The 14569-nt window shown below is 39.0% G+C and overlaps 1 long non-coding RNA gene across 1 annotated transcript in view; it reads right to left on the reverse strand.

The window, feature by feature from the left end:
- Positions 1-1789: 1789 nt before the first annotated feature.
- LOC133719708 (uncharacterized) overlaps positions 1790-14569 on the reverse strand; it is a 51114-nt gene continuing 38334 nt past the window's right edge. Inside the window, exon 3 of the long non-coding RNA XR_009851399.1 lies at positions 1790-2805. This is a non-coding gene — a long non-coding RNA (uncharacterized LOC133719708). The remainder of the gene's footprint in view (positions 2806-14569) is intronic.

Below are 14569 nucleotides of genomic sequence, written 5' to 3' on the forward strand. Positions count from 1 at the left end.
ATTTCTGGCGAAGCCGTACCAGATGGATTCCTACTCCAGAACAAATAAGAATCCTCAAGGATCTTTACTACGTCAAGGGATTTAAGTGCCCATCTACAGAGCACATTCACGAGATCTGCCTCCAGCTGAACCAGTATGGACATGTTGAGGGTAAGAACATTTACTTTTGGTTCCAGAACGTCAGGGCTCGAGAGAAGCAGATGAATAGGTGTAATCATGCTGCTCCAGTGCCCATGGGAACTAGTTCTCTTGGTACTGGTGGATCCATCGATCTCAATTTTGGGTCCACTGGTTCTACTGGTGCTGGTGGATCCATCGACATCAATTTTGGGCCAGCTGGTGGATCCATCGACATCAATTTTGGGTCCACTAGTTCTACTGATGATGGTAGATCCATTGATCTCAACTTTGGTTCCACCTATTCTACTGGTAATGAAGGATTTCTTGATTTAAATTTTGTTTCATAATCTTCCTCACACTTCAACACTAATACCAGTACAACTCTTTTGGCACAACAGGAGGACAAACATCCCTACAGCAACGAGGAGGAGATCACCAGGAGGTTCAAACTCTTCCTCTGTTCCCCGTGCACGGCGAGGACGTCTTTGGTAACCTGAAGACTACTTCCGAGGAAGGTAGCGCATTTGGTTACTATTCTGGTGGCTCAGGCGGTTACCACAGTGGCTCAAACGTTTCTCTTGAGCTCAGCCTCAACCCATCCGGAGCTGCTGACTAGGCTTAGTATAGAATAGTCCTCGTTTCCCTTTTTGTAATATAAAATCAATAAGATTGTGTGCATGTTTTCTTTTCTTTTTGTTTAACCAACAACAACACCAAGGATCGAACCTTGGTTACTCAATACTCTTTTCAAAAACCATCGAGAACTCTGCTGCACACATCTTTCATAATGATGCAATAAAAACAATCACTCAAAACCTAGCAATCAATTAAATCACACAGAGGTCAAGCTAGTATCCTCTGAGTCAAACCAAACACAATAATTTTGTCGCTAGAATTAGGGATTAATAAAGCTAAACACTTCCTGAGTTAGTTAGGAAAAACCCACATCTTTAGAGTTACACTTACAACTCTAAAAAAAATCTCGATCATTCCATCTATCAATTGCTTCAACAAGCAATATGTACCATCTTAGCATCCACTAATCGATACTGGTACAACACTCAGTATCTCACCCACGAATCACCTCACTGCTCATTTGGTGGTAAGTCAACATCTAGTGGTCAAAATTCTGTGATTATAGCACTTCACACTAACCACGTCATAATCCATAATCTGTCCTCACAACAGTATCTGGCCTCATAAATTAGTTATACAACCCTAGCACTCCTAGAGTTGAAAACAACGTTATTACCTAAGCTCATACATCAACACAATGTCTCTTCACAGTCAATCCTATCACGAGGTCATATCAATCTTTCCATAAGTCAACCATACACAAAATCCATCATAGTAACAACGAATTATGCATCACTACTCAACAATAGTCAGTGAAGCAGCACTCCACAATAATTTCCAATACCATCCGCAGACCTCAAACCACACCCCGACATTTAGCTAATATATAGTAGCTATCCTAAACACCAAACAACTGAGCATGAATGAATGCTCCATTATAACATAATTCCATCACTAAGCAACCAATAACTGCTAAGTATTCTTCAACTCAAAACATCTGCATATCCAACTAATGGAAAGTATCACAACTACTAGTCAAATACTCGTAACGACTTTAGATACAAGCATTGGTCAAACACCATGACCCCAACAACCAACGACTACAATGCACATAAGGATACTGTTTTTCGTGGAAACCATCCTCAATAACTCCACCAGAGTTTAATCCAAAGGTTCCCATTCCTCAAAGGTTATAACTCAAAGAAGCTACACAAACTCCACCACTTCACTTACAAAGTCAACCTATGCCATGATCACTTAACATACTACCCTTATTAAAGGTAACATAAGTATCTCCCAAATTACATCACTACACTCGTACACCAATATAGTCTTGAGAATTCTGTCTCATAATCTCTCACACTCCTATCATCTTGAGTTGGTGAGATCAATTCTCTTTTCAACTATTCCTAGGGTCTTAATCTCTTTCACCATTTCAACCCAAGAATAACATCCATCACATCAACTACAGGTAGACTAGGCAACTCAACCTCTAATGCCTCCACCTCATCCTCAACTGTCTCCATAGAAAGATCCTGTCCCTACATCAGACTCGACCTCTACCTCACCGACTCATCAGAGTTAAATCCAGAGGTTCCTATTCCTCGAAGATCACAACTCGCGGAAACTAAACTTATTCTAATACGAACTTAGTAGACAACTCTACCGTCCTACGGACTTACACGTTGTCTAGACCCCATACTAAGACATACCCAATGATTATACCAGTACCGAAGAGTATATGATGGGGATCCGCTGCAGACGGGCCATCACTCGGGAGGTACTGATTATCACCAAATATGTACCTTACGCTCTGATACCAAACTGTCACGCCCCGAATTTTGAATAACCAATTCAAATCCGAAACATGAATAAACAATTAATACAAATACGTTCTGAATTTTTTTCTCACAAACAAACACACCACTCGCCACTCAACACAAAAACTCGAAAACCTCGAGTTAATTATTACAATTCACTCTTACAAAGTAAAATTGCAAAGCTCTAAATGAGCATAACAAACCTCACAATATAATGCTGTAATTCACATAACACTACTCTAAGCAGCCCGATCACCGTCCTGGTTCTCCTGACCTGTAGGATTTCCCGCTACAAAATTTGAATAGTGTACCGGGAGTTGCAACAACACAAAACCCGGTAAGCTTTTTACAGCCAGTATGAGTAAACAAGAAAGAACTGTTGATTTTAAATTACAATTCTTATAACTCAACAACACAACCAACAATCTCAACATCCACGACGCAAACGTCAAACCCATTCAATATCACCACTTTGGTCTTATCACACAACACTATCACCATTTTTGGTCCTATCTCACAACACTGTCACCACTTTGGTCCCATCCCATAACACGTTAGAGCTCTAACTGCCTCGTTACCTCTGACACCTTGGCCTAGGGTCAAGCAACGGCAAAAATACTTCGGTTAACACTATAACCGTCGCGCTTTGGACATCCCCGTCCTCAGCACCATATACTTCGGTTAATAATAAACCGTCGCGCTTTGGACATCCCCGTCCTCAGCACACAACTTCGGTTAATAATAAACCGTCGCACCTTGGACATCCCCGTCCTCAGTACACAAACACTCCGGTTATCCTTAACCGTCGAACTTCGGACACCTCATCCTCAGAATCCTACATTCTCTAACTCTATACATCCTCCAATGTAAATCATGAATATTAACAAGAACTCATCAATCATGTTCATCACATATAAATATGGTAAGTTACATGTCAATTCATGATAATTTAATCATCCCAATTCCACACTCTTCAATGTCACACCATTCACATATAATCACGTAAATATATATATACGTAATTATCCGCTCAGGGATAATCACTAATACCAACTATAGTTCACATGCAATAAACCGAGAAATTCATTTGTATAGTAAAAATCATTTTACTTACCCATGGACCGTAGTTGATCAAGTCCATATGATTTTAAAACAAATATTTATTTCATAAATATTTTCACGCAATTACGACAAAATAAGGTAATTAAATTTATTCGGTTCGTAATATGAACCACGTGAGGTTTACTCACCTCTAAATTCCCGCTGCGTCTTCTTAACAGCTCAAAATACAATTTCACGAATCGTCCGCCAAATCAAACCGTCGATCACCTAATCAAACATGACCTTAACTTAGCAAATAACTCAAAAACATAATCAAACGACAATCCAACGGTCGGATTGAAATTAAATGATGATCCAACGGTCGGATCCTCACGGATCGCCTTCCTAATCACTGTTTTGCATTTATACGAAGATCCAACGGTCGGATCTTCGCCCATGACTACACAAAGCCACTGGGACTGTCATAAGATCATCATATCAAAACTACAAGTCCATCTGACGGTACTAACTTCACAGATCACAAATCTAACGATCGAAATCGATCTAAACTTAAAAATTCATAACTTAATCATACGATATCCAAAAATTGCGTATAATATATCGAAATGATCGTATTGAAATATAGAATCTGAAAATGTACAGAAACCATATTTTTGATCCCCGGAGGTGGCCGGAAAGGGCCGCCGGAGTTAGTGGCAGAGCCGCCGCCGACCACCACCAATGGTGTCGGGGCCGGGCTGCTCTTCTTCCTCTCATCATGCTTGACAACTTTCATAACTAGCACGAAGTCTGAAAATGACCGGAAGGGGTCGAAAATTACCTTGAACAGTATGAAGGTGGCCGGAATTTTCCAGAAACCGGCGAGAAACTGCAGAAAACGGCGAGCTCCAATTCGACGTAAAAACGTCAATTTAAGGCTTCGATTCCTTCTGAAGAGTTGTTAAGAAACTCAAGAAGAACTCACTGGTTCAAGAATCACAGAAAAATATGGTCTGTAGCTCGAGATATACCGATCGAAAGCTTCGGTGGTCGGAAAAATTCCAGAATTTTGCAGAATCCGGCAAGGCTTGATTTCGACGTCAAAACTTCAATTTCAGGCTTCGATTCCTTCTAGAGAGTTGTTAAGAAACTCAAGGTGAGTTTACCAGTTTAAGAATCACTCAAAACGATGCACTACAACTCGAGATATACCTATCAAAAGCTTCGGTGGTGGTGGAAAATTTCCAGAATCCGGCGAGCTCCAAAATCGACGTGAAAATTACAACCTCACGCCTCGATCCCTTCTGGAGAATTGTTCAGAACTTCCTTATGAACTCAACAAGCCAAGAATCACAAGAAACGATCGTGTATAGCTCGAGATATCTTGATCCGAAGGTTGGTTGTTCGATCCGCACGGGTCGAGCTCCGACGAACGTGAAAACGTTCGATCCAGTTCCGATCCTTCTTGGTGCTTGTATAGGAAGATGAGGCGAGCTCAATGAGCCAAGAATCAAGTGAAATGGTGCTCTGTAGCTCGAGATATCGAGTTTGGAACGAAAACGAGCTAAACCGGACTCGGGGTCGCCGCCGTCGCTGCCGGCCGTGCCGCCGCGCAAGGTTACCTCCGGTAGCTGCGCAAGGTCGAGGCGAAGCCGTGGAAGGTGGTCTGAGGTTGTTTGGTGGTCTGTGGTGGACGGTGCAGCACGATGAACAAAGCTCTGTTTTGTTTCTTCGACTGTGACGAGAGGAAACGAGAGAGAGAACGAGAGAGAAATAGAGAGGAAAGGAATTAAGTTTCTGCTGTCGGTCGATCGAGTGTCGGCAACAATTCATAGTGCTCTAATCGACAATCATCATGAAAGGTAAAGAATGAAATGATCATGTTCCTTGCTTTTGATTAATTATAAAAAAATCCGGTTATTACAAATCACCTAATCAAACATGACCTTAACTTAGCCAATAGCTCAAAAACATACTCAAACGACAATCCAACGGTCGGATCGAAATTAAATGATGATCCAACGGTCGGATCCTCACGGATCGCCTTTAGGATCACCCTCAAAAAATCATCACGAAGATCCAACGGTCGGATCTTCCTGAATCGTCCTTACTAACATCATCACAAATTTATACGAAAATCCAACGGACGGATTCTCACGAATCGCCTCCCTAATCACTGTTTTGCATTTATACGAAGATCCAACGGTCAGATCTTCGCCCATGACCACACAAAGCCACTGGGACAGTCATAAGATCATCATATCAAAACTGCAGGTCCATCTGACGGTCCTAACTTCACATATCACAAATCTAACGATCGAAATCGATCGAAACTTAAAAATTCATAACTTCATCATACGATATCCCAAAAATTGCGTATGATATATCAAATGATCGTATTGAAATATAGAATCTGAAAATGTACAGAAACCATATTTTTGATCCCCGGAGGTGGCCGGAAAGGGCCGCCGGAGTTAGTGGCAGAGCCGCCGCCGACCACCACCAATGGTGTCGGGGCCGGGCTGCTCTTCTTCCTCTCATCATGCTTAACAACTTTCATAACTACCATGTAAGCTGAAAATGACCGGAAGTGGTTGAAATTACCTAAAACAGTCGAGGTGGCCGGAAAATTTCCAGAATCCGGCGAAAATTTGCAGAATCTGGCAAGGCTTGATTTCGACGTCAAAAATTCAATTTCAGGCTTCGATTCCTTCTAGAGAGTTGTTTATAACTTCAAGGCGAACTCACTGGGTTAGGAATCACTCAAAACGAAGCTCTACAGCTCGAGATATCTTGATCGAAAGTTTCGGTGGCCGGAAAAATTCCAGAATTCGGTGAGCTTGAGTTCCGACGTAAAAACTTCAACCTCAGGCCTCGATCCCTTCTGTAGAGTAGTTAAGAACCTCAAGGCGAACTCACCAGGCCAAGAATCACAGAAAAATGTGGTCTATAGCTCGAGATATCCGGATCGAAAGCTTGTTCTTCTATTTCCACGGGTCAAACTCCGACGAACGTGAAAATGGTCGATCCAGGTCTGGTCCTTCTTGGTGCTTGTTCAGAAAGTTGTGGTGAGTCCAATGAGCTAAAAATCAAGAGAATTGACGGCCTGTAGCTCAAGATATCGAGATCGAATCAAATTGAGTTCAAACGGAACCGTGTCCTCCGCCGCTACTGCCGGGCGTGTTGAGGTGCAAGGCTGCCACCGGCAGCTGCGTAAGGTCAAGGTGATGTTGTGGGAGGTGGTCTGGTGCTGATTTGTGGTCGGTGGATAGAGGATGAGTTTTGGAGAATTTTGCTCTGTTTCTTGGATGCTTTCGGACGAGAGAGCGAGAGAGAGAGTGAGAGAGCTCGTGACAGAGAAAAAGAAAAGAGAAGCAATTATGCTTGGGACGAAAGAGAGAGACCAAGACAGCCAAAAGGGAGAGTGAAAAGCTAAAGGAAGAGGTGAAATGTTCGTATTATTCCTCCAACGAGGTTCGTATTATTCTCCCAACGAGGTTCGTATTATTCCTCCAACGAGGTTATTACAATACTATTGTCTAACCCTAGGTGGCTTAAACCACATTTACATATAAATCCTCATCACTTTGGTGATTGCTCGACGACAACGAGGACAGCGATTAGTACTGCCCTGAATCTGTAGCAAACACTCGTAGCAGCTCACATGCCCACAGGGGTCACATATTGCTGGCATTGAAACTTCCAAACATATCCCACATTCCACTAATTCGCAACTGGAATGATTTGGAGTTTGTTGAGCATATGGCATTGACCGTCTTGGCTGGGAAGAAGTAGAGCTATTACCAATATCAAACCGAGATGACCATTCATGACCATAGCTAGGGTTCTTGCTCAAGGTAGAAGATGCCCTAATCGCCATACAGATCTGCCGCTCTTCTTCGTCATCGTATTCATAGCTAGGGTTCATGCTCAAGGTAGAAAATGCCCTAGGAAAGTTTGGTGCTTTCAGAGAGGCCCTCATCGCCATATCCATCTGACGCTCTTCTTTGGCATCGTATGCATCTGGTAGTCGTGGAGCAGACGGCGGGGGCCGTGAAATTGCAGTATGAAGACTTGGTTCAGAAGAAGTAGAACTGCTAGGTGCATCCGCAGTTGATCCATCGAAGTATGAGGATTGTGGGGATAAGTAGTTGAAAACATAATCAAAACATTCTTGACCATAGCCATGCCTGCTGGACCTTTCTTCGGCTCGCTTCTTCGAGACGGAACCTCCCATTTCTCTTTGTTCTCAAACGTCTCCGTAGTCTGTTCGTTCTTATAATCTCTGGATTTCTCTCCCAACTCCAACACTCGATCTCTAATTAATAAGATTATTAATTGTTTTGCGAATTAATTCTGGTGTATTACGCTTTATATATACTAGAAAGGGTGCCCGCGCGATGCTGCGGGAATATGAGCAATATCGTTTGATTCAATGCTACTGAATTTAGAAACATTGTCTATATAAGATTGCTACATTATATATTATATATTGTTTTACATGTTCAAAAATCTGGTAAGTTGGCCAGATTTCAAAGTTAGATATGCTACTGAGAGCAGGTGTTCAAGTACATATAGCAAACATGGTCAGGCTTGACAACAAATGGTTTGGGCTTGTAGTGGTGACAAAAGTCGGATCCGTATTTGCAATAGATGATAGCTCCTCTGAAATTTCAGTTGAGCTGCTGTAATTGGAAAACATAAGTAATAATGTCAATATGGAAGTGTAATGCAATATAGAGTGATTCTTGCGTGGGGCAGCCGCACCGACACGTGGTGCGGCAGGCCAATCATTCCCCTAGCAGGGGGGTATTTTGGGTATCTCACATTTAAAAATCAGGGACAATTTCGGAACAAAGACAAAAATTTCTTAAATTTGATTGGGCAGCCGCACCGTACACGTGGTGCGGCTACCCGCACCTAAGAATTGGCCTGCAATATAACATAGTAGAGCAGAAGTAAATGACCAAAGTTATTTAATTGATCGAAAAAAGGAATGGAGAAGAAAAAGTATGAAGTTACCTTTTCAGAACTTACTCTACTCCCCTCTCTTATATATTACTGCAATAAGAAAGAGTGATTATTTGGTTCTATAAATTAAAATAATTGAAACTTTGTATGGAGTAAGCATAAATGTCAATGATGTGGCAATGGATTGTGTTACCTATAAACAGCCTGCTACATGACGTGATAAGGGCAGATTAGACGTTGGCTTTGTGGTTATTTTCTCATTTGTTTAGAGCAGGTGGGACATGCTGGATAGAACCGCCTTTCTTCCTCTAAAAATTGGCTACCTCATCATTTGAGCCCTTGTGCATAAAAAGGCAGGCTTTTTCAAGTAACCGCATTCTCATTGGCTCTAAACATCCCATACATCAACCATCGTGCTTTGTCACATCCCTGTCATAAAATTTTAAATGCAGGGATCGGGTTATATTTCTTATCGATCAAGGTCATTGACATATTATTAGGTTCCAATAAGTTTTCATGAAACTGCAAAACTAACCTGCATATTAGACACAACCATTTGAGCTCCAAGCATCCATCCAACATTTTCTTTGGGGTAAGTCCTTAGAATGTTCCTGTGTGAACCTAGAGATTATAACACAACACATATAACAAAAGTATCAGAATCATTACATCATGACAACTGCTAGAGAACACATATAACAAAAGGCTTACTCAAAATAAGACGTCTTACTTTTTCACCAACCTCTAGAGCCTATTCCAAACCATCCTATGTTTTTTCCAGCATAAATTTTTTTATGTTCCACACCATAATGGATAGGTGCTTCAGAGTTCGTACTGGATAGGTTTGATGTCAGCTGCAGTTTTGTTCTCAGTTTATCTACCACTGTCACTCTGTACCGATTAAAAGAAGTAATGTAAAGAAGCACACACTGAAAAACAAAATTGGGGAGAACATAAACTGTATTGCTCAGCTCACCCTTTTCCAGTTTTTCAGATGAATCCTTGTCATTACCTTCGCCAACTTTTGGTGGTTCGGTTGAGATAATAATCTGTTGTTTTAAAGCTTCAGGTGATGGAAATTCTGTCATCGGGTAAGGGCTATTGCCACACTTAAGTCATGTTTTATTCCTCCACTGTAACTTTCAGCTCTTATTTTGGCCGCTTCGATGAGTCTTCTACCAATGAGTTCTGAGCAATCTGCAGTGGAGAAAGAGCATTGAACTTATACAGAACAAAAGATATTTTTGTATAGGAAACAAAAATGAAAGACCAAAGCATGTTGAATTTGTCTGAGAATTTGTTTCTTAGTGATTTTCACGTAAGAGATATAGCTCCTCTGTTAGTCTTGGCATTACTTGGCTTTTAAGATGATCAGTGCACTACCAATCCAAGGGTTATCCTCCAAATAAAAATTACAGCCAAACATTTATCATATTTGTTTGATATTCTAAGAGGCAAACAAAGGAAGTACTTGGATTCAATATACTGTCCAGTTCCCATAATAAAATGGCATTCCTCCTCATTAACAAATAAAACAGCATATACACAACCCAACTACTGAAGTGCACAGCATTTATCAATGTTTATATTCAAATTAAATTATCTTTGATATTCTAAGAGGCAAACAAAGGAAGTAAATACACAAATATTATGTGTGTACACAATATGCTAAGCAGTATATGAAAAATGTCAAAGTATTAATTAGGACGTATGCTACCTCCAGATTATGAGACAATTATACAGTAAGAAGTGTTAAAACCGTAAGGTCAAGCAAGCAATCTCTTATCAGTCAATATAGCAACAGAATGGACGTACCTAACATCTCTTCAATTGCATTTGCAAGGGTTGTCATCCGAAGTCGAAAAATCCAATCAAAAACTTAATCTGAAGAACACCTATAACTTAATCTGATTTTCTAAACCCTGCACTTCAGAAATTCCACAAAACAAAAAGTAAGACAAAAGATATGCTTATTTGTACAAACAAAGTAGAAAGAACTAACGAATTGGGGTAAAAACAGCTATATAAGCATTTCAGTTCAACAGATGACTTGAGTGAAGACTGTATACTGTGAAGTTGGCAGCGAGAAAGAGAGAGCTGGAACCAAGAAAAATTTGAAGGGTTTTAGCAGAACTCAAGTGAAATTACAACCAAAGACATTCAACTACCAGAAAGATGCTTACCTTTTTGATAGATTTAACATTCATCAAAGAATCACCAATGTCACAAATAAGATTTTTAGGAAGAACTACAGAAAAAAAAATAAAAACAAAAAATTAAAGAGGTAAAGAGCAACTCCTGATTCCCAAATCAAAACAGTATTCTGTATCAATGCTGAAAGATATGAAGAAACTGCAATATTGTCCTGATTGTAAAAGGACGTTTCCTATTTGAATGCAATATTGATGTAAAAGGACCTTGCTCATACTCTGTAGACATTCATATGGATGAAATGGTTATCAAAACAAAATAGAGAACGGTTCAAGGGACAAAGCAACTCAATGAAGCTCAAGCTCAAGTTTATTAACAATCTCTATGGCATTAATTGAAAATCCAAGGGATGTGAAATTACAATGAAAATGCTCAGACAAAATCTGTCATGTAAATTTTGAAATAGCAAGACAGTAGCAAAAGGAATCTTAGTTAATAATCAAGTAGTACCTCCAAGAATGAATTAAATGAGGCGGTGACCATTAATTCTAGAATTGTCCAATTACACATGAAAACATACAACAAAACTTAAACAAAGATGATGAAATATAATCGGAAACCAAAAACCGGAAATCAAATGATCACCTTATAGAGAATGGTTGCTTATCAGGTTGAGAATGGACCATGATTTAAAGCCAGATCATAGTCCGTATCCAAGAAAAGGCACCAAGAAGACAAAATTTGTTCCTCAAACTTTTGGCTCTCTGAACAATGATATTGCTGCTTTTCATCCTCTTCTTCGTCTCCTGATTATTAGGAGGAACCCAAAAACACTCAGCCTTTTCTCTCTTCATGTTAACCGAAAAAAGAGAGGAAAAAAAAAAGAAGACAAATGGCCATGGTCACATTTGTGGCCTCTCAATCCACTGAACAAAGGACCAAATTGGTACATAACTACAACATTTTGACATCATAAAGTGGAACTGAAAGACTAAAGCTTTGTTTCATTTTTCACAAAGTGACTCAAAAAATCACTAACCCAGATAGAAATTCCAGTGCTTTACTACACACACAAACTCCTCCATCCAATGCCCATTGCAATTGAGTGGCCTTCATTCAAAGAACTTCTATAACTCTGCAAAAGGACAAATAACGCATTTTTAATGCAATCCAAGAATACCCAGCAAAATAAGCATTAGATGGGCAGTGAGATCGGACAGTTGATGCTACGCTTCTACGCCTATATCTCACAGCTTGATAGCTACATTTGATGGAGATTTCCCGAACGCGCAAATACACTGACCCTTTTCTCCCTACATAAAAAGAAAAGCAAATAAGCAGTCATTATATTACATGGATTTAATAAAAGAAAACATTTGTGTACAGAGGTTATTATACTTTGTATAAATGGATTACTACATATGCCAAGCTTATTATCATGAGTCTTTGTTATAGCTTATGTTTAGCTTAATTTTGTTTATGAGTAGAAAGCAAAAAGCAAATTATCCTCGACTGACAGCCATAAAGAAACTCAGAGCTAGTAGAAAAGGAAAAACAACTTTGAACATTATTTCAACCAAAAAGCAAATCATCCTCAAATGAACTATTATATCTTACTCTTAACTGTATTGTGTTTTTGTCTAATATCAAACTTGCAGATTCATCTGGATTATAATATTTTTAGTTATATAATGAGTAAGAACAGTTACGAATGTCACGAAAAACTACACATTGATTTCCTGCATATATTGAATAATTCAATCAGTGAACCTTGATATGATGAGAAATTTTATATTCACAAACCAAAAAGCTTGAAAAATTGTGAAACACACTTATACTTTCATATAGTCAATATAGCTAATAAATGATGATAATAGAATCTTCAGCATATAATAGTTGTTTCTCAGGACTATTTTTCATGGGAAAGAGTTTGATATTTGTTATTGCTTTTACTTTCATTTTTTTGTTTTTTCAACATTTGTTATATATGTCAAGGACTGAATCTTTTATATGGATTCATATTAGCAAGTAGTTTATCTATGAACATGAACCAATTATATCAGAAAGTATTTAAAGAGAGAGAGTTTAAAGTAAGAAAACATAGAACAGAACTACATGTCAAATGAAGGTTGGATCTAAAGATCCAGACCTGTTAAACAGAACAGAACTACATGTTGTTATATAATAGTTGTTTCTCAGCATCAATTGAACATAATGAAGCAACTGTAAACCATTATGACATCAAATCTGATTTAGCTGCTAATGTAATTTCACATCCACTTACACCTTATATCTATTATATCCAAGACCATACCAACCTTTAAACTTAACAACACACTAATCAAAACCTAAAAATTGTAAATTTGTTTAAAACTTGTATCAAAATTTCAACAAAGCTATATATGAATCTATTTTCTCTCATACCTAAACTCATCAAAACTTAAACCAACGGAATATAGTATATTTAGTAAAAAAGAATAAAAACTTTTGAATTCAGCTGGATATGAATAATTAAATCAATTCATGTTTAATCAACGAAAGAGGGAAACAACAGAGGTTTCGGTTTTGACAAATTGCAAATTTCAGAAACGAATTGTTATCAAGGTAAAGATATTAAACTCATACCAATCGATGTTATAACTCAAGAATATGCGATATACCTCTTCCAAAACGAAGACAAATTAATTCGTCGGCCCCTCTTTTGACCTCAGTGTTTGAACTTTGATAGAGACTGCGAACAACAAAAAAAAGGGATTTCAGATCAATCATTTTCAGAAAGATAACAATATGGTCAAAATCAAACGCAATAACTTTGGATATGTGAACAGAAAGTGAAGAAGTATGATGTTGATCTTGATTCTAGAAAACTAAACTCTTACCCGCTGTTCACCGTAGTTGATTTTGATCACCGATTTTGAACTAATGGTATGATCTTGATCTTGATTCTCTTCCTCTCCTTTTTTCAACCTCCTAGACTGTCTATTCACCAAAACCACAAACTAAATGTAGTTGTACCCTCATAAACAAAACCCTCACTTACACAGATGAATTCACCAAATAACAAAACCTTACCATCCTCCAGTTCATTCAAAATATCCAAAAACAACTATCCTCCCAAAAACATTTAACAAATGAAGAAAAAACCCAAAAACAAAAAACACAAAACGATTCAAAACGATTCAAAACAATCAAGAACAAAACCACAAACCCAATTCTCAGAAATACCTTGCAACCGGTCTATTCTCGCCGAGATCTTCTCCTTTCCTCTATTTTGCTTGTCTTTCTTTTCTCTTCCTCTCCTTTTTTTTGACCTTCCAGACTCGCTGCAAGATTCCCCTCTCTTCTATCCCTCTTTTCTTCTTCTCTCTTCTTTCGCTTTTTTTGATCTTGATGTGAGCCACTCGGCTCCAAACCCGATCGTTGAGAAAAGTATGGACAAAAATGACTTTTCCACCAACCTGATATTCTCCTCGAACAGTGAGGACAAACACGGATTTTCCGCTTCTTAGCAATAGTGTAACAGTAACACTCACCCTTTATATATAGAATAATGATGATAATGATGCATAATCCCGCGTTAACTTGGTATGAAACAGTCAGACTACCTGTTTTGTTTGTGGTGATGATGGTTCGCATAAGCTTCTCTTGAGCCGTAAATTGGGAAAGCTCTACTTTCCTCGTAGAAGCGTATAGCCAATCTTGAGTGATATAAGTTTCTAACAGTTGAATTGTTCCAGATTGTTCTACATGTGTACGACGGTTGACTGGTTGAGCTAGTTAATGGGCCACTGGCTATTGGTTAGATGAAGTATATTTGGACAACGACGGTTTACTGGGTTGGGCCAGTTAATGGGCCACTGGCTATTGGTTAGATGAAGTATATCTTGTGT

Source organism: Rosa rugosa, chromosome 7 (genome assembly GCF_958449725.1).
Source record: "Rosa rugosa chromosome 7, drRosRugo1.1, whole genome shotgun sequence".
Taxonomy (NCBI): Eukaryota; Viridiplantae; Streptophyta; class Magnoliopsida; order Rosales; family Rosaceae; genus Rosa; species Rosa rugosa.